General features: G+C 33.3%; 1 long non-coding RNA gene and 1 other non-coding gene across 2 annotated transcripts in view; both read right to left on the reverse strand.

Annotated features, from left to right (window-relative positions):
* The window catches only part of LOC122241328, a 308,631-nt gene that overhangs the window by 34,324 nt on the left and 252,866 nt on the right, over nucleotides 1-21,441 (reverse strand). The window lies entirely within an intron of this gene.
* On the reverse strand, nucleotides 15,616-15,721 carry LOC122241693. The gene has a single exon (XR_006221927.1). It is a non-coding gene; the product is annotated as a U6 spliceosomal RNA (small nuclear RNA).

A 21,441-nucleotide genomic window follows, 5' to 3' on the forward strand; every position in this document is an offset into this window, starting at 1 on the left:
CAAGTATAACTTTATCAACTTCAAAAGAACTAACAGTCATTTTCACATTGCTCAATGAAACCCACAAGCAAAATTAATATTTCAAAAAGGCCTAACTCTGAATTCATCTAGGAGCATACAGGTACAGAATGTGATGCTGTGTTTTTTTTCCCCAACATGCAAAAACTCCAAATGCTACACATTATTAAGTGTGAAATAAGTTAAAATGAGTGCCTTCTGATCTTTATCTCAAATTTCAGCTTGATGTCATCATGCTAGGCATTTCCACAAGGATGTCCTGTAATCATCTGAAAATATACTCAACTCACCCATTTTTATCTTAACTTTGTTTGTTTTCCTATCTCTTTTCTCCCCTACACTTCTCAAATTTCAAAACTTGAGTGTTATATTGAAATTCGTTTTTTGTCTTTTGCTATCACACCCAAATGGCATGCACAAGAGCACACACACATCCAGTAATCAAGTTATATACTACAATATCCTTTGACACTTTTTCCTAAGGTCCTGCTGAGTCATGAGCAGCATCACATAGTAAGAAACAAGCTAGCATCACATAGTAAGAAACAAGCTAGAAACAAGTGAGCATTCAGAGTGCAGCACTAACAAGAATAAAGTATGGGTAGCTTGCGGAAAGGGGGCAGTGTCTGCAAGACAAATACTCTAGCTTCTTCAAAGGAAATCATACGTAAGGTTTATCCGTACAAGTACTTTTATACCATCATGCCTATTCAAAAACAAACAAACAAAAAAAAAAAACAAAGGCAAAAAATGAATTCAAATGGTTGGTTTGGTTGGTTCAGTTATACTAGTAGAGCCAATAAGAAATGAAAATTCTGTGATGTAGTTAACTGACTAGATGCCTCTAGCCTTAGGAATCAGAGCAGCAGACACTGTTGCAAGATTTCATATTCTTAAGTTTAGAATCCTATAAAGATATCTCTATATTAACCAAGATCATATTTACTACACTAGAATGCCAGCAATACCACCACTTCAGGCAAAGCATCATTCATAGGAAATTTGGACTGAGATCACTGCTCCTCCAGGAGCCATTTCTCTAGGGATATCTTCTCAAATCAAAGACTCGTTCAATATGCCCGTTTATTATCACAATCTAATAATGTTCTGTGTTGGCTTGTGGATTAAGACTGCTATAATTTGCATTTACATCTTTAATCATGCTGCCTATGATATTGATTGTTTAATGATAAAACTATTTCCTTAATTACATGAGACATTTAAAATCAAGGCTGAAAATGGCTATTGCTCTCTTGAATATGCTTATTCAACAATGCCAACCTCAATCTGTCCATTCATGCAACTGGAATTGTTTACTTGTGGAAGCAAGAACTAGGAAGGGGCTCTCTCCAAGTCAATAGTAACTTTTTGTATTCTAAGTATTTCTTAGTTCTCTCTTCTGTCTTTTGCATTGCCATATAGTCACACAGAACAATTGTGACAGTTCATTGGCTAGGCAATTAGGAACTGGACATCCTATTTTGGGGGTCAATAAATACTGCCTACTAATATAACACTATATGTTAACTAATTCAAATTAAAATAAAAACTTAAAAAATAAAAAAATAAAAAAAATTATTGTCTAAAACATACTAAATCAGCTGCTGGACACTTAGAATACGTAGAGTTGAAGAGACTGTCAAATTGGGCAGTTTGGGGAACATTATATGCTACTATCATAACTAATCGAAAGTCTGGAAGTGGGACTCGAATTATTGGCTGCTATCTTTTAGATGACTATCTTCCTTTGTTACTATTTTAAAAAAATACAGAACGCCATTTCTCTTCATCTAAAACAATGTTCTTTCTTAAATCTAGACATTTCCTCGTGCTATTTCCCAAAATGACAAGATCTAATGTACTCTTGACTTTTCCTGCTCCCTTGCCTTCCAGCAACTTCCCCTAATCTGATTTTATTCCCTTTAAAAACATTATACCCCATATTTCTGTAGAGCATGGACAGACTTAGCACTCTGTCACAGTCAGCAAATTCTTTTAACGGCTCTTAGTGTGAACAATTATAATGAACAGTGTGCTAGAATGATCATAATTAGCACCAATAAGTAAGGGAGTTGATGAACATGTAGAGCTTTTTCTCTTCCTCTTTTTTTCTATTTGGTACTCTTCTTTTCCTTCATTTCTTTCGTCCTTTCCTTCTTTTTGTTTTTCAGTTTATTTATTTTGAGAGTGAGCAAGCACGAGCAAGGTAAGGACAGAAAGAGAGGGAGAGAGAAAATCCTGAGCAGGCTCCATGTGGGGCTCAAACTGTAAGATCATGACCTGAGCTGAAATCAACAGATACTTAACTGACTGAGCCACACAGGCACCCCTGTTGTTTCCCTTCTTAAATTAGTACCAAAGCCTTTACTTGTAGCACAAAAATTTACGGGTTAGTAAATGGAGAGGTGGTATGTGGCATGAAGTGGCAGTGGTCTAGAACAAGTTGCTGGTGTCTAAGCAGAGCACAGAAGACATCCACGTGGAAGGGCCACCCAAGGGGAGATGTTAGATATCAAGCAGGAAAAGAGGGATAGGCTTACATAACAAAAGCCCCTCACTGCATACTGAAGCCCAAGCTGTACATGGCATGCAGGGAAGAAGTGCAATGTAGACAGTAGTTTACATAATTATAGAGGCTTAACCAAATTAGTATATTGAGAATAATCGGAGGCAGATTCTCACTGTAGAAGAAGCCATTTTTACAAATATGGAAAAGTTAAAAAAAAAAAAAAAACTGGGATAAACCCTATGGTAATGAATTGGAATTAGAGTCATTGATGGAAATACACATATGCATGGGCATATACACAGCCACACATGCATACATACATACATATAGTTCTAAGTACAAAAATATAAATCTAAAAGACATATGTTTTATACAGATCAATAATAAATATCAACAGAGTATATGTGTACTATATGTATGCACATGTGTGTGCACACACACACACACACACTCCCTAGTTTTGCCCACTAATAGGACCTGAGAACAATGACACAACAAGGAATTATAAAGAAACTGGATCTTCTAAATATCACTTACTAGTGAAAAGAACCAGAGCACCTTGGAGAAATTGCTGTTTTCAGGCAAAGTGCATAAGCCAAGAAATCTTGGTCTACCAAAAAAGAGAAAGAAATAAAAGCACTCAAATAATACAGGACACAAAAATTAGCTTTTTGATGAGCTCCCATTGGTCAAGACAAAATAAGTGATAGCATTAATTAGAATCCACTGAATAAAATAGGAAGTCATGATCCTATACACATACAAAAAATAAATGGATAAATAAACAAAGCAGCTCATGCTTGGCTCTATGAACTTATTACATAGCATGAAAGTATATCCCACAAAACACTTATTAATTCCAAAGGTAAAAATGTACAGAGGACTCAAAAGATATGTAAAGAATCCTTTGAATAATTGTGCAAAACCACTGGTGAAACACACATAATATGCCTATTTTAGGAATCCTGGCAAACACACTTTGATCAATAAAATGAAATCCTTTGTAATGGGACAAATGAAAAATTGTGAGCCATTTTAGAGAATATGATGAAAAAAACAAAGTTTCGAGACTTTGATATTACCTTCAATGATGTATCACCTGGACCTAATCATGAAAAACAATCCAAATTGAAAGACATTCTGCAAAATAAGTAGCCTGTAATCTTCAAAAGGTCATGAAGGTCAAAGATTGAGGAACTGTTTTAGACTGAAAGAGACTAAGGAAATATAATAAATAAAAACACTACTCTGACTTGGATCCTCTGAGAATTCGATGAAGATGATACATCAGTGTTAAATTCTCAATTTTGATGGCTGTTTTTATTGTCATGTAGGATACAAACATGAAAACATTTAGGGATGAAGTGATATGAAGGCAGTAATGTACACTCAATTGGCACAGGAAACAAAAATGAAGTTATTTATACCATACTCGTAACATTTCTGTAAATTTGTGATTGTTTCTATACCAAAAAATGAAATAACTTAAAGTTATGGAGAGAAATGAATAGAAGATAGTCAAAAATGATTATATGCTATATCAGGTTCATTGCACTACTTAATCTTTTTTTTTTTTAATTTTTTAATATTTATTTATTTTTGAGAGAGAGAGAGAGAGAGAGAGAGAAACAGAGAGACAGAATATAAGCAGGGGAGAGGCTGAGAGAGAGGGAGACACAGAACCCGAAGCAGGCTCCAAGCTCTGAGCTGTCAGCACAGGGCCTTGACGTGTGGCTCAAACTCAGGAATGGTAAGATCATGACCAGAGCTGACACAGCGGACGCTTAATTGACTAAGCCACCCAGGCGCCCCTGCACTACTCAATCTTGTTTGTGTCTCTAAAAATCTGCTTATTACATCACATTGAAAATATCTGTGTAAGTGACTATTCGCCTGCAATCATATCTACTCTATGATATATATTTATAACCCCACTGCTAAAAACGGCTCATAATTATGCTTGAATAGACTGTGTTTTGTTCATAACTGGTTTATAAACAACCTACCTTGGTTTGCCTTTTTTTTCATAAGAGAGTTTTCAGAAATATATTAAAGAAGTTACAAAACTTGAAATAACTCTCAGTGCAGCACACAACCAATGCAAGCCACCAATGCAGAGTAACGTGTTGGTTTCTTAGAATTATTCAGAAAATTCTTTCCAAATCTCACAAGCGCTCTGTGCCCTTTTCTAGAAAGTAGCTGCATAAATCACTGAAAATTGTTCCTTAAAAAGGAGTCAGACATAATAAAAGTATCCCCCCACTTGTAAACTATACTGAAATACTCTAATGGTGAGCTTGCTTCAGTTGTGTCACACCAATCAGATAATATTCTCACTCTATTCTTCTTTTCACTAATTGGTAAAAATAAATGTTATTGGATTAGGTGATTTCTAAAATCACTACTTTATTATTTATGATTCTATTCCTTGTTTTTCTTGTTCAAAACTGAGGCAGCCAGGGCTCACACTACTAAAAGTCACATACACAAGGGAAAATGCTCACTTGTCTCTTGGACATGAAATAATCTCATGGCATGACTTTAATATAAAAATTTTAATAATTGCCGATTGTATGTTGGATTCTTATTTGGATAAAATTCTATGTGTCTGATGCTTTATCAAAATACTATATGTGAAATGTCAAAACATGCAGAGGCTAGGATAACCACCTTTGCCCCCTATTGTATTTTTCCCCTTGCAACTTGTTTAAACACAGTTTGCTATTTCCAAGAATAAAGAAAGTTTTCTGTCTTTATTTTACCTGTTGCTTACTTTAAGTTAAAATCTTTGCTTTTCTCACTGCAGCTTCAGTGGCTTGAGGAAAGATTCACTGGCTTCAAACTATTTTCAGAACTAATTTTGAGGGCTATTTCAATTTTCCCTACCCCCCACCCCCACCTCCTGCATTATCTTTTCTCATTTCCATGGAATTTTTATTCTAGATACTGTGTAATATTAAATTACAATAATAGCAATCAAAGTCATGGGGAGCTAAAGGATTTTCGATTGCAGCCCATGCTTGGCTCTCAATAGCATGGCAGAAGGAGAGCCTGAAAAGCACAACAATTCAGAGAACTTGCCAGCAGACCCCACTGTCCTTTCAGTTTCTAATGACACTGAAGTACTTCCATGATTAAAATTTAAAGGCTTCCCAGTAACCAAGTAATTTGCCCAAAACTCCTTATCTAGCACTCACCAAGAAGACTCTGATTTTAATATACTATTAATCAAGCTCCAGCCAAGTTTACCACTGATACTTTCAATTATAGAGAGACTAGCTTCATCTCTCAGTGTGTATATATGAAGGGAATTTTTTTGTTTTTTTTCTGATTAGTCAGTTACCCAGCAATGAAATAAACTGCAAACTTGGTTTAGACACACATTACTAACACATGAGTTATAGATTTGATAACAACAAACCAAAACATTTTAAACTATTTTAAACTATTAATCATTTCTTAAGAATGATTACAAATCTGAATTCCTTGGTATTCATTGCTAACAGAGTTATTAATATTATAAAACACTAATGCATTCATTAAGACACATACTGAAACATACTTTAAAATATAAAAATCAATTAAGAAATTTATTTGAAAAAATAATGAATATATGCAAAGATTTCTCTATGGTTGATTCAGTGTTGTTCATAATAACAAATATTTAGAACAATATAAATATTTAAAATAGAATGTCGATTATATAAATTATGGATCATTCCAAATAACTGAATAATATAACAGTGGGTTTATAAAACTTTTTTTAATATGGGAAATATGTGTCTTTTATTAAGTAGAAAAAAGCCAGTTTATTTTGTTAAAATATGTGCAAACACACACACACACACACACACACACACACAAAACCTGTCCCTATAATCATATCTATATAACCAGTACTTATGTTTTGATGATTATGAGTCCTATTTATTTTATTAATTCTGCATTATTCAACTTCAAATGCACATTCCTTTGTAACCAGATAAATGATATCTCATCCTGTGCTTAAGAATTCATCTACATAGCCAGGGAAAAATGGAAGTATGTTGTCCTCTCTTTTTTTCCTTCAATATTTATATGGTACCATAAATTACTATTATACCAAGTCATATAATTCTTTAAAAAACTCTGGATAGCCATTGTATTACGTTTGTTTGTGACTATAACGTAGACTGTGTACATACAGCCTAGGGAATGGGGAAGATGATCACTAAGCTACCTTGGTCAATTAGTAAAAAAAATAATAATTACTATTATTTTGTTGATTTAGTTTTCCATTGATTTGCTATATGAGAAAGTTATATGTAATATAATTAAAGCCAATGAACTTTATCATATGTCATATAAATTATAGAATGACTTCAAGCAATAAGTAACTATATGGCAGTATTGGTAGTGAAAATAAAAGAAGATGAAATTTAAAAAACTGATTTCCATAGCTTGAGCTAGAAAAATTATAATTATATAGTATCTTCTGTATTGTTAATACTGTAAATTACATTTTGATTTATACTTTCTAATGATCTATACAGAAATACAGAAGAAAAACAAATTTTCTGAAAAGGGTTTTAGCCAAAGAAATGAGCAACCCTAATTCTGGAGGCATATGGTCTTTTTACTGTGTTTCTGCTAAATTGAAATTACAGTGTTATTGTTAGTTACAAATGAGGTTTCTATAGGAAAAGATTATTCATCAATATGTTATTGATAATAGCGTATATCTGTATGGGATTTTACAAAGCTCTTTTAAACATCATTGCAACTAAATCTCGAAAAAAATCACTGAACTTCATATTAATAAGTATATGCAGATGAGAAAATTGTACATCAGACACTATGTGAGAAAATGTTCAACTTTACTAATAATGAGAGATAAGCAAATAACAACATGTTACCTTTTTTTTTAATGTATAATATTAAAATTCTATTTTGTTACTTTGATAATATTTGATGCTGTTGGAGATATGATAATCTAAGTTATCTCTTATTTCCAGGGAAAGGTATAATTTTGGAAAGAAAGAAAGAATTGTGTACCAAATTTCAAAGTATTCACATCATTTGAACAAATAATCCCACTTCTGAAAATCAAGCCTAAAGAATCTGACTGAAATAAAGAAAAAGTTTACGAGTCAAGATGTCCATTGCTTTATTATTTATCACTAAAAGATACAACTTAATGTGTAGCAATAGCAAAATGGGCAATTAAAGTTAAAAACTGTAAGTCTAATAAAATTATATTAATAGCTATTTTTAACAGCAAGAAATATTTTGACATTATATATTACTACTTATAGGGTATGGTAATGTGTTAAATATATGTGGAAAACAGGAATAAAATAAATCAAAATGTTAACTCTATAGTCATTTTGCAAAATTTTCAAGGTGATTTTTAAAATATACTTTGTTATAGATTTTAGATTTTTAACACTAGCAAATGTTGCTTCTTTAAAGAAAAAAATATAACTAATTGTGGTTTGAAACTTTGAATGTCACCTAAACATTCACTGGATTGATTTTACATTGAGCTTGATTTGTTACTATTTATTCAACTGAAATCCTCCAAAGCATTTTACTTTCAACAGGACTGAGACCAACAGAGAGATAAAATAAGACTTTCTACAAATAACAATTTAAAATATCTCAAATATTTTTTCCATTAATGTTATATTTATGGAAATTATATTTTGGAAAATTTAAATTTCATTATGAGGCAAAAAAAAGCAGTTGAAAAGCAATCCCTTTGCAGTTTTAGACATTTGTGATTTTAATCTTTATGATTAGAATTATTTATTATCCATGTAATCATTAGTAACTTCAATTTTAAAAATATTCTGCAGTAGAAAATTCATTAGACCCATCTCAAGTAGTTTTACTTTTAAGATCTATACTAGGACAGGCATCTAAATGAATTTCACTTTTTTTTTCAGGTCTCTTTTTTAAAAGCTATGGTCTGAGATAAACAATTTTCTTTTAAACTTAAATAATAAGGAGATGGAATGACATATTTTAACCAAATATAAATATGTTGTCCATGTGAACATACATACATGTATTTAAAATACATACATGCATAATTTCCATATACCTGAGTACATAACATGAAATATTTTCTGTGCCCTTTCTAAGCTAATGCTATACAAAGTAAAGAAGGATTTAACTTTAGGTGAGCTTTTATTTGACATTGTAACAGTGTACAACCACCTGCATTTAATATTAGATGAAAAATCCTTAGTTCCAGTTATTAAAAATACCAACAAAAAAGTAGATTAAAATTAAACTAAAAACATAAGATCACAGGTAGTCTGGACCACTTCTAAGGAAAAGAATTACAAATTTTACAATTGTTATTTTCTGATTTTATTTTTTCCTTTAAGATACTGGTAACTTCGTATGAAGACCACAAAACAGATCTCTACTCATTCAGAGGTGATTTAATTATGTATCCTTCACATAAAGTCTTTTTTTTTTTCACCCAGACCTTAAAATCTAATAACTACATAGTTAACTATTTTAAATTACTCTTCATCTCTAACTTCTTAGAAAGTTAGATTATTAGAAGCCACCAAAAGAGGCTACACATGTGTTTTAAATCTACGTATATAATAAACAAATAATTACACAAAGATATACACAAACACTGAGTAAATGGAAGTGAGCATCTGTGACCTGAAAAGTAGTAAAAACTGGTTAATTAATTTCCATTTCATAAGAAAACCTTACTTCTCGTTTTGCCTCTATACTTGATTAAGACATATTCAAGTTGGGTATTTCATGAAAAATTTGAGTCTTATCAAATAAACCTTCACTAGTATGCAGGTTTACTCTTCATTAAGGGGATTCTCAAGTTTTACAGTGCTAAGTAAATCTTACAATAGAATATTTAAGCAATTGTCTACAGTCTAAAATAGTGTTGAGCTTCACTCTGCATTACCTTCCTAGAAAATGCACAGCATTAACCAATTCTTTTCTGTCAACTAGCAATTTTTGGCAGATCCCTTTTGCATGATTCATGAAGGACCAGTAAAAGGCTAATTGTTCAAATTAATTTGCGTAAATGACTAAGCAAGAGATAACAAAATTACATCTGCACTTGTTTGGCAAAGATTCAATAGCAGCGGCCCTGTACTGCCAGCTGCTTCCAGACAACACTCTTGCAGAAATTAAAAGCTACAAATATTAATTAATACACTTTTTTGGTACGTTAATTTGCACTGAAAGGTTCCGGAGTGCAAAACTGCTGAGAAGATGAACCATGATAATTAGAATTAATGGGATGGATGCATGTTTTTTGCAGCTGAAGTTTTAAAAACCCATGAATGGAACTGGGAACTTGAAACTGACATTCCCATAAATCTCTATGATAATGCAGCTATTAGTATTAGAAGGATTAAGTACTATGGCTCCAGAGTTATCCATCACATGACACATTATATCCCATCTGTCATTGCAGTAGCTAAGACATGATAGCCGTCCTTGAGGAAGCTGTATGAAAAGCTTTGGGAATTCAAGGAATTGTAGTGATGACTGTCAGACTACAAAATGAATAGCTCAAATCTCTGACTTCCAAACAGAAATAATAGCCAGCACTCTGTATTTGTCAGCTTAGTACTTTGCAAATACTCTCACTCTCATATTTGTATTTAAGTTTAGTTAGGCAATCTGAATTATAGATAGATGAGACTGGAAAAAAGTAGTACAATATCACAGATTTTATCTTTAATTCATGTATAACTTTAGGACTGTGAGTTCCCTGGAGAATAGTTTTTACTGATTGTTTTATTAATTATACATAGAAACATCTTAGGAAAATCTTACTGTTGACATGCTAGTAAATATACTGAAGTCATTCCTGATACAAAGTGACTAAGAAGTGAAAATTCATTGCTAGCAAACACTGGACCTTCAGTTTTATTCACTGATTTAAAACTTTTATGTAATTCATAGTTGGTAATAAAGAGAGCATATTCTTTTCAACATAGAACTTCACAAAGATTGGTAATGTATGCTATGCAACTAGACATATATATGGATAAATTTAAATTTTGCTGCTTAAAATCTTTTTTTTTTAATTTTTTTTTAATGTTTATTTACTTTGGAGAGATAGGGAAGAGCATGAGCAGGGGAGGGGCAGAGAGAGAGACACAGAATCCACAGCAGGCTCCAGGCTCTGAGCTGTTAGCACAGGGCCCGACATGGGGCTCGAACTCACCAACCGTGAGATCATGACCCGAGCCGAAGCCGGATGCTCAACGGACTGAGCCACCCAGGCGCCCCAAAAATCTTTTTAAAAAATGAAATTTACATGATTTTCAGAATAAATGCAACACATTTCATTATTTTGTACTTAAAAAGGACACAGTGCCTTGAAGCTGAAAGGTAATTTGTTTTTGTTTATTTTATTTAAAGTTTGAGAGAGAGAGAGCACACACAAGTGGGGGAGGGGCACAGAGAGAGAGGGAGACAGAGAATCCCAAGCAGGCTCCCACCATCCATGCAAAGCCTGATGCGGGGCTTGAACTCATGAACCACAACGAGATCACAACATGTCAGGTATCCCTAAAATTACAGCATTCTAATTTGGATCAGTTAGCACCTTCTAAGAATGTGCTAAGCATCTTGGAGTACTGCACATAATGACAGAGTATAGGTAAATAAAAAAGAGTTTTAAGATTTAAATGTATATATTGGATATTTAGAAAAGAGTATGCTTTAAATCAGGCTGGCCTTATGTATATGGGTGAAGAGAAAATTCTAAACCCCCAAAAAATCCTTCTCACTGATATCAAAAATTATACCCTAACATGAAATACATTTCATTGTATGGTTCTATCATGTATTCCATAGACGGCTTTTCCAGATAGTCTTTCTCTAAAATTTTGTGGAAATTGTGTCTATTTTCCCCCTGCTGAAGAAATGCCTGATTACATTATACACTAAAGTATTAAGATCCAAGTTTAAACTCAAGGTTTTGATCTCTGTTATACCGGATATATAATGATTGCAAGGAAAAAAAACATTTAAAATTGCTAACAGTCGTTTACTGTCCTGAGGAAGAGATTTCTATCCTTCCTTGACAACAATCTCCATAGAGAGTGCCAGGAGGACACTGATGTGATCTCAGGCAGAAAGAGGTGTCCAGAAGTAGAGGACGGGATGTGGAATCAGAAGGCTGACAGGCCTAGGGTAAACCTTACCTAGTTTAGAGTTGTGCTCAGGGCCTAAATTGCTTTTGAAGAATGACAAAGAACATTAAGTAATTTATTCAGGGGGAAAAATTCAAGCAGTAATGTAATAGTTTAAGTATTTGATGACTCACTGCAGTAAAGGGACTATAGATTTGAGTTCACAGAGAATGTCTCAGTGATAAGGCTGATGAAACGTTGTAATTGCCTTCAAGTACGGCATTAGAGCGCGTTTTTCAGGGGATGAAGCAGAACCTTGTCACCTGCTTGCTCTACCAAAATAAAAAAAAAAAAAATTTTGAAATATTTTTCCCCAAGAGAACAGTTTATACCTATGAAAGAACATATTCAGTTACAGTAGATAATATTTATTTCTAAATTATTTAAATGGCCAAATGGTAGGTAGAATGAAGGATTTTGTTAGAAAGGAGAGATAACATGTCAAGGTGTTTGTCTACCCGACTGAAAAAATCTATGCAACACCTCTCGACTGCTACCATAGGATGCTGCCCACCATGGGTTGTCTTGACTATTTCCTAAGTATACTACATTAGACTTAGAAATATGCCCACTCCACAACATTTGTTGCCCATCAGGATTCCTGTCTCATACCAAAAATTCCAAAAAAAAAAAAAAAAAAGTAAACATGTTATAAAATACTTCTTTGGAAAGTCAATAGGCTTTGTTTTATTTTAAAAAAAGTAGTTTTTATAACCTTTTTAGTAGTACACTTCTTAAAATGTTAAAACATGCTGTTTTCTTTTAGAATCAAATGCATATTTTTAAAATATTTTACTAACGTGTTATCTTTTTGTTTGCTGTTAAGATGTATCAATATTTTTAACATTCATAGTTGATTTGAGCCAATTAAGGTACTTTTCAGAGTAGTCGTTAAAACTTTTTGTCAGAGGGCACACGATATTTTTTTTCAATTGGTAATAAGTTTCTACACATATATGTAATTCTGTAACTATGGAGGCTCTATTATTTGTGGGTTCCAGCTCAGCACAATGCAAATACAAAGTTGTTTTATCGGTACAGAATTTTTGGTCCTTGTGTAAACATGAGTGCATTGCCTGAAAAAATGTTACCTATCTCTATCGTCACTTTATTTGTAAGTAAATATTACAGGGGAAAAGCATGTATGAGGTAACATCAACCCAATATGAAGAAATCCTTATTACACAGAAAAATACACACAAATACACAAAGAAATCAAGTAGGTACTTTATTTCAAATAAATAGAGGTCTTCATTTACTTGAAATAAAGTATCTACATATATAATACCTACATGGCAAAGTGACAAAAGTTGAGAGAAAATACCTCTATAACAAAATAAACATAATTACAAAAACAAAGCCAGTGTTTTTCTAAATGATCAAATTCTTATCATCAGTATCCAATTCCATTTTATTTTTAATGTCCAATGAAGAAATACTTTATAAATAAAACTAAGGAGACTTTTATTACAAAAATCTAACGCAGTAAGACAATTTTCCTGCACCTATTTTTTTAATACCATAGTTTTATAAATCAAACACACAGATGCAGCTTTACCCAACCTGGAAGATCATCTACAATAAAATCATTAAGGTGAAGAGCAGCAAGACTATATGACCCCAAAATATGCCACTCTGGCTTGGGAATTGTTTGAGTTGAAGGCAGTCAAGACCCAGTTGATGCAAGAAAAACTTTTACCCTTTCCTTGAGTATTTAAAGGAATTTAGACAGGAAGCCTTGCTCAGAGAGACAGCTCTGAAGGACCTATATTTATGGTATGGCAAACTCTACTTACCAAATATCTGTTCCTTCTATCATCCTTTGAATTACCTTCCTCCTCTTTGAAGCCCCAGGCCTCTATCCCATATTTTAGCTCAGAATGGCATATAAACCTCAAATGCCCAACATGCCTTTGGGTCTCATTTTCTTTGTGGGGCCCCAAAAGAATGTAATTAAATTTGTTTTTATCCTATTAGTCTGTCCTATGTTAATGTGATTATTAGATTAGCCAAAGAACCAAGAGAGGTAGAGGAAAAAATATTCCCCCCCAAAAGAAGCTATTCATAAATGGGTTATCATATAAAGTCTCCCTGCCTGGTAACTTCCACACAAATTTTTATTGTTTTTATGAAAGAAAAGGAATAGTACATATTCCACCAGTGCATGTCTTCCACCTAAAATGCAAATCAAAACCACAAGAAATACTACCTCACACAAGTCAGAATGACTAGTATCAAAAAGACAAGAAATAGCAAGTATTACCAAGGATGTAGAGAAAAGAGAACTTTTAGTGCACTGCTGGTGGAAATATAAATTGGAAAATACTAGGGAGTTTCCTCAAAAAACTAAAAATAGAATTACTGTCTGTTCCAGTAATTCCATTTCTGGGTATTTACCTAACGAAAAAAAAATGCTAATTTGAAAAGATATATGCATCTCTATGCATATCACAGTGATATTTACAATCGCCATGATGTAGAAGTAACCATTGATAGAAGAATAAATAAAATATAGTATATATACACCATGGACTATTATTCAGCCATAAAAAAGAATGAAATCTTGCCATTTTGCAACATAGAGGGTATTGTGATAAGTGAAATAAGTCAGACAGAGAAAGACAAATGCCATATGACTTCACTTATATGTGGTATCAAACAAAATAAACAGCAACAGAAAAGAAAAACAGACTCATAAATATAGAGAACAAAGTAGAGATTGACAGAGAGGAGGGAGGTGGTGAGATTGGTGAAATAGGTGAAGAAGATTAAGAGGGACAAAATTCCCATTATAAAATAAATAAGTCACAGGGATAAAAAGAACAGCATAGGGGATACAGTCAATAATACCATAACAACTTTATATGGTGACAGATGGTAACTACACTTACTACGGTGAACATTTAGCAATGTATATAATTGTAGAATCACTATGTTGTACACCTGACACATGTTGTCAACTGTACTTCAGTTAAAAACACAATGAAGCAAATCAATAAATAAAATGCTTTCTGAACAAATTTCTGCCTTTTTGAGGCCTCAGCTTTAAAGGAACAATGTATATCCTTTGACAATTACACAACTTCCGTTAGCCATTGTACTTTCAAGTAATCTTTCTGACCTGTTCCCTCTTGCTCTCTGCACAATTTATAGAGCAATAAAGTATGCTCCACTTTGGGGTATTTATTATTTTATTAAATGATTATTGAAATAATTTGTTCTTATTTTCCATCAGTCTTATTATTATGCTGCCATAATAAATTAGATTATAATATCTTCAAAGACAGGGTCTCATACTCATATGATCTCATACTTCTTAATATCCACCATAATCCTTAATGTGCTTGTTTGGATTTGATTTATCCAGCATTTGGAAGGGCTTCTAAGCTTACACTGATCAACTCCCTTCTCTGGAAATTTCTGTTATTAAAAGCGATCCTGTCCTCACTGGCACATAAATGTAACTGTAAGGCAGAAACTTGTCTCTCATGCTTAAGTAGGCACCATAGTCACGCAAAAAAAATCAGATTTTACCCCTCAGAAATTGGAAATTTGTATGTCTTGTGTGTTTATTACAAAGCTACTTTTAGTACTTTGGGGGTGAGCCTCACAGTATTACAAAACACTGGGAAGAACCCCCTCACTCCCAGGAGTGACTCAGAAGGAAAGAGGCTGAGAAGTAAGCACTGAAATTCAGGGAAAGGGGATGTCACAGTGGTGGCACATGTGAGTACTACAGGAGGACACGCTAGCATGGTGTGACACAGGCTAAGTAAGGGCAAGAGGGTTGGACATGAAGCCACAAAGCTACCTGGGTTCCTCCTTCTCATTTGTATTTTTCTGCTTCTTCTCATGATCTCAGAGTTCCTCTGCTTACAGGTAACAGTAGAAAGCCTGTCACCTCAGAAAAATATGGAACATTCCGTGAGTTGGTAGCTCATCCTTGTGCAGGGGCCATGCTAATCTCTGTGTCATTAGAAATTGGACATTTGTAACTAAGGGGCCAAGTTTCTAAAAATATTTAAACTTTTTTTTAATGTTTATTTTTTTTGAGAGAGAGAGTGAGAGAAAGAGAGACAGAGTGTGAGCAAGGGAGGGTCAGAGAGAGAAAGGGAGACACAGAATCTGAAGCAGGCTCCAGGCTCTGAGCTGTCAGCACAGAGCCTGACATGGGGCTCGAACCCACAAACCGTGAGATCATGACCTGAGCTGAAGTCATTCACTTAACCGAGCCACCCAGGCGCCCTTCTCAAATTCTTTAAAACGGTGTCAATTTTACTACAAAATTTTAAACAGAATATCTGTGGAAGTTTCTAGCTGAGGTTCCCCGATCTGGATTCTTGGTTTTTCACCTTCTTCTTGATTCTACAAGTTGGCTACAGTTGGGTTTTTTTGTGGTTTCTAGTTGTGTATCCAGTTACTTAGTATTCTAACAAACTTAACAAATACATATAGCAATACATTCACTGGAATCAGCATAAAAAAAAAAAAACCCTGAAGTTAGAATCTTGGCTCCAAAATAAAGAAAATATATGGCCTTTACAACAAATTTTAAGAGAAAAATAATAATAATTTATCAAATTCCTTTCTATAAATGAACAAACACACCCATTTTGCTATCTATAAACAAACTAGGACCAAAATCATGTGAATAAAATATGGAAAACATCTTTGAGTATGAGGTGCATCAAGTTTTATTACAAGAATTTAATAAAAATAATCAGTCTATTAAAATATATTTGAAGAATCCCATATATGTTTGCTTCATTCTTCTGTCCATCTTAAGTTTCCAGTAGGTATGCAAGTTTTCTTTTCCCTGCTAGACTTCTCACACCAACATCAAAATAAAGCTGTCTTTAGGAAGTGATTTTATCATCCCTAAATTCATTTCATTTTCAATGATAGATAATGAAACATATTTTGTTTATGAAAAGTCAATGTCCCCTATCTTAGAAAATTAAGACTACACTATCCCATTAGTATGGGAAAAAATAGTACCATCATAAGGAGGTCAAATGATACCTTTGGGATTTGGTTAACAAAAGTACTTTAAGGGAGAACATCTGTCATGAGAGAGACAATTTCTTTTTGTAAGAAGCACATAGACTCTATACGGTAGAAAAATACTTTATTCGTAAGGAAGCCAGAAAGAGTAGAAACCATTTATCTGTGAGTCTATTTCTTGAACCTTTATTATTCTGGTTTCTTAAATAATGTTACTAAAATTGGTATTTAGAAATAAAAAGACAGGTTTCACACACAGTGAATAAGGTGATCACTCCAGGGAAGAAAATATTCGACATGGCTATGTATAAATTGAATAATATATTAAGAATTTTGATATTATGAATAGAAGTGACATTTTAATGCCTAGTAGTTTCTTGGAAAGCAGCATAGCACAGTGATGAAAAATAAGAAGCTTTAAATTTCTCCACCAACATGTGGCTACATTAGAATTTTAACAATCAAAACATCTGACGTTTAGTCCAGGTAGAGAGACTAGTTGTAGGATACTAGATGGAAAGACTAGAAAGGTACTGTATTTCTTTAATCCATTGCATTGTGACTGAATGATCTGCCACAAAGCCTTTGGCAACTTTTCCTTTGAAGTTCATCTTACGAAAGGAAAATGAATGAACCCTGCTTACGACTTACTAGTAATAACTCACCCTAATCTTGCCAAGGAAAGATCTACTACCAGGTTTCTAATAATCTTAGGTTTTTGTCATCCTAACTCCTTTCAAAGAAAAGCTTTTATTCTTTGAAAAAACATTAGAATAAAATTCCTTGTGAGATTACTTTACATTTCCTATTCATAGGCCCCAAATAATAGCACACCAGAGTAACAGCAGCAGCCTAATATGTTTACCACGTGTCTGACTGTTGATTACCCTTTATTTAGAAAAATGTACTTGAGATCAGGTATGGGTTTTCTACAGCCATGTGGCAAAATGGAAAAATCATTGTTCTGGGAGTAAGACTCCTCCAAAGGCTCTTGGGTGATCTTGAAGAAGTCATTTGAATTCCCCTTGGCTCACTATATGAATTCAACATATGGGGCCATGAAAACGATATTCTCACCACCTCAATAAGATCAGTATAATTAAGATTGAAAGTTGATTTTATCTATTCAAAGGAAAGATAAACATACCCCCAAAAATTGCTATTCCCATCTATTGGAATAGATAATTGAATTTGCATGCGGCTTACTCTGGATGATTTAGAAGTAGAGGTGAGGCTCCAAGAAACAGGCTAAGTGAACAAACATATTGCCCATATTTTATTTCACATAACAAACGTTAGCTATTGTGGTGGCTGACTCTCCTTTTTTGGGCCAGAAAAAAACAGTTTACACTGCTTCTATACAAGATTTTCACAACCAGGTTTTATGTTTTTATCATACGGAAAAGCTGCCGGAAGAGCTTTGATATCATAAACTGCCAATGAGTGGGAGGAACCTAAATGGTCTTTTTTTTTTTTTTTTTAAGGAAGTGGCATATGGGAAATTAGAAAGGGAAGTAAGAAAGAATACAGAGAAGGAAAGTAAAGACAAGGGGAAATACCAGGGTCTCCAGTTACCAGGTAGCATGTCAGAAATATTAGGAATTCAATCAGAATTTTTAAATATTTTTTCTGGAAGTATTAATAGGATAAAATGCATACCTTTTTTTGTCATATTTCCTTATGTTCTTTTCCTCAACATTAGTCTACCATCCATAAATAAAAAATAATATATCACTGACCAAAAGCCAGGATCTGGATTGCTCAACAGTATTGAAGACTAGAGAGTGGTTGTTGCATGCTTGTCACCTTTCGTCTATTTCTAAGCTTGATGTAGAAATACAAACAGATATCGCTGAACAAAGCCTTAGTAAGACACAACTGTGACTCAAGTTGTCCTTTTGATTCAACACCTTCTGGTGAGTAGATCTAGCCAGAAGCAATGCAAACTGGGATTTAGAAACAGGACCAGCTGTCCAATGGAGTCAGACTCTTCAAAACTAGTGGTATTTTCTCTGAGAAGTAATTGAAATGAACAAGAAATTTATTCTTGCTTCAGTTTAGGGAATGGAGAAAATGCATATTAAGAAGTGAGAAAGGAGGATGAATTGACTTAAAAAAAATAGAAGAGACATTCTGGTAAGGGCAAATGAATAAGAGTTTAAGGCAGTTTACAGTAAATATTTTGGTGCTATTATATACATAGTTTTCTTTGGTTATTTTTTCCAGTTTCTTCTAACCTATCTGCACATTGAAGTGATTATGACCAACTGGATTTGAATTTATATAAGTTTATAAAATGCTACCTTTAGTACCCATAGAACATTTATATTTTTACTGCATAGGTTATATTTAATACTGCATAGAAATTCTAGTGAATAAAAGCATATCAGTTGGCTGGGGATGCCATAACAAAATACTAAAGACTAGATGGATGAAAAATGTATTTTCTCACAATTCTCGAGGCTGGAATTTCAAAATCAAGATGCAGGCAGGGTTGGTTTCTCTGAAGCCTCTCCCCTTGGCTTATAGCTGGCTGCCTTCTCACTGTGTCCACACATGATCATTCTTCTGCGCACACACATATCTGATGTCTCTTTGTCTTAAAAGGACACTGGTCCTTTCAGATTAGAGCTCCATACATATGACTTAATTTGCTTTAATGATATATTTAAAGACTTTATCTCAAAATATAGTCATATTAGGGGTTAAGGCTTTGACATATGAATTTTGTGGGTACAGAATTCAATATGCAACAAGCATGTGGTTATTCACTTATTATGAAGGAATTCCTTGATCCTTTATTCATACATCTCTTTAAGATAAGCATCACTAAGATTTAAGTTTTAACTTCCCCTTTAATGGGATTAATGTAACTAGATTTATCAGGCCATTTTCAGAAAATGTATTAGAAAAATATTCAAATGTCAAATAAGATGCTGATCAAACCAGGGCACCTGGGTGGCTCAGTCAGTTGAGCATCCAACTTCGGCTCAGATCATGATCTTGTGGTTTGTGAGTTTGAGCCCCGCGTCGGGTTCTGTGCTCTCGGCTCAGAGCCTGGAGCCTGCTTCAGATTCTGTGTCTCCCTCTGTTTCTGTTCCTCCCCCACTCAGGCTCTGTCTCTCTCTGCCTCTCAAAAAAATGAATAAACGTTAAAAAAAAAGATGCTGATCAAACCAATATTTTTAAGTAGCTGTTCTAATATGAAAGCCAGCAACACTATCTACTTTGGGACACTATGGAAATGCTACACAGTCTAATTAAGCCACAGTGGCATGTTATTGTAGTAACTTTATTTTAGGGTAATAGTTTTGAAGAAAAAAAGATCACAATGATTACATATAACTATCAGAAAAATGGCATGAAGTTTGGAAACAACTGATAGATAACTGAGTATTCTTTTGTTGCTTGATTTTGTATTTGCTTATCCATTTGTAGGAATAGAAGTTAATTTATACATTTTTGTCAGGAAGGGACACAAATAATTTTTGTTCAATGGAAGAGATAACCCCAAAAGTTTTAATTTATTGCCTTAAAAAAAAACAGCCTTATACCTAACCCAAGAATCTTATCCTAATATTTCTCTTTAAAATTGCCTCTATACTATGTCATCAAATGACCTTTGAACTGATTTAAACTTGCTGGCTCAGTCATTATAATGGGTTAAATAGAATCTTGGAAAAATTGTTCATGTAAAATTTACCTTCTTGAAAATGATAATTAAATACAATCAATAAACATTTATTAATTAATATCTTTTATCAGTATATTAGAATACAGAATCTAATCTGAAAATCTGAATCCTTAATAAGAACTACAATACCAAAAGATTACAGTATTTTAATTTAAAAATTACTTCCCATGCTTTTAGAGAAAAGTGGAAAATTGGAAATTTAAGACAAACAACTGAAACATTTAAAAAATGATATTCTTTCATTTAGAAGTTTGTTGATTATAAATTTATGTAGGAAAAGATTATGTATATTCCCAAATTTCTTATTGTTTTCCAATGTTAATATTTAATAAACACATGTTGATTAAACCTCTGTGCAGACACTATGAGTACATATTTATAAAAATAAAATGGGAGAATATGATTTTAATCTATAAAAATTTATAGTAAAGTTAACTGTATCTAGTCCCCAGTAGCTAACCTAATAGATCTTGAACTCCCTATGGTTAAAAGGGACACAGTGACCGTCACATTGACTCTAGGTATTCTTCAGAGAAGGAAAATCCCAGTGGTTTTTTAACCAAAGAAATCTAGCCTAGTATCATGGCAGGTAAGAAATCAGCTAGCTGGACTGTTGGTCATATAACCATGAACATAAGATACTTTTTGCCTAGTCCTAGTGGGTCAACTTTTCTGTCTCTTCAATATTCAAAGCCAGGAATCGTCCCCTGAAGCTTTGCTTACCTATGAAGCTAGGCTGAATTAGATATCTCTGAATCCATTTCAAATTATATAGTCTATAACTTATATAAATTATATATAAATATATAAATTATATATCTTATTATATGATTCTACCTCCTATATTCCATGATCTCAAGAAAAAGAGAAACTGCTAACTTTATAATTCAACTAATTTAGTGTTTGATATCTGTTTCTTGAATAAGTAACATGGGGGTAAAATATATTTGATTGACCAGCCAAAGTAAATTAAGCAACCCAAAATAAAAACTTGAGTATCTTCAAAAACATAGGGACCTTCTATACCTACATAA

This window comes from Panthera tigris, chromosome C1, assembly GCF_018350195.1.
Source record: "Panthera tigris isolate Pti1 chromosome C1, P.tigris_Pti1_mat1.1, whole genome shotgun sequence".
NCBI classification, from domain to species: Eukaryota; Metazoa; Chordata; class Mammalia; order Carnivora; family Felidae; genus Panthera; species Panthera tigris.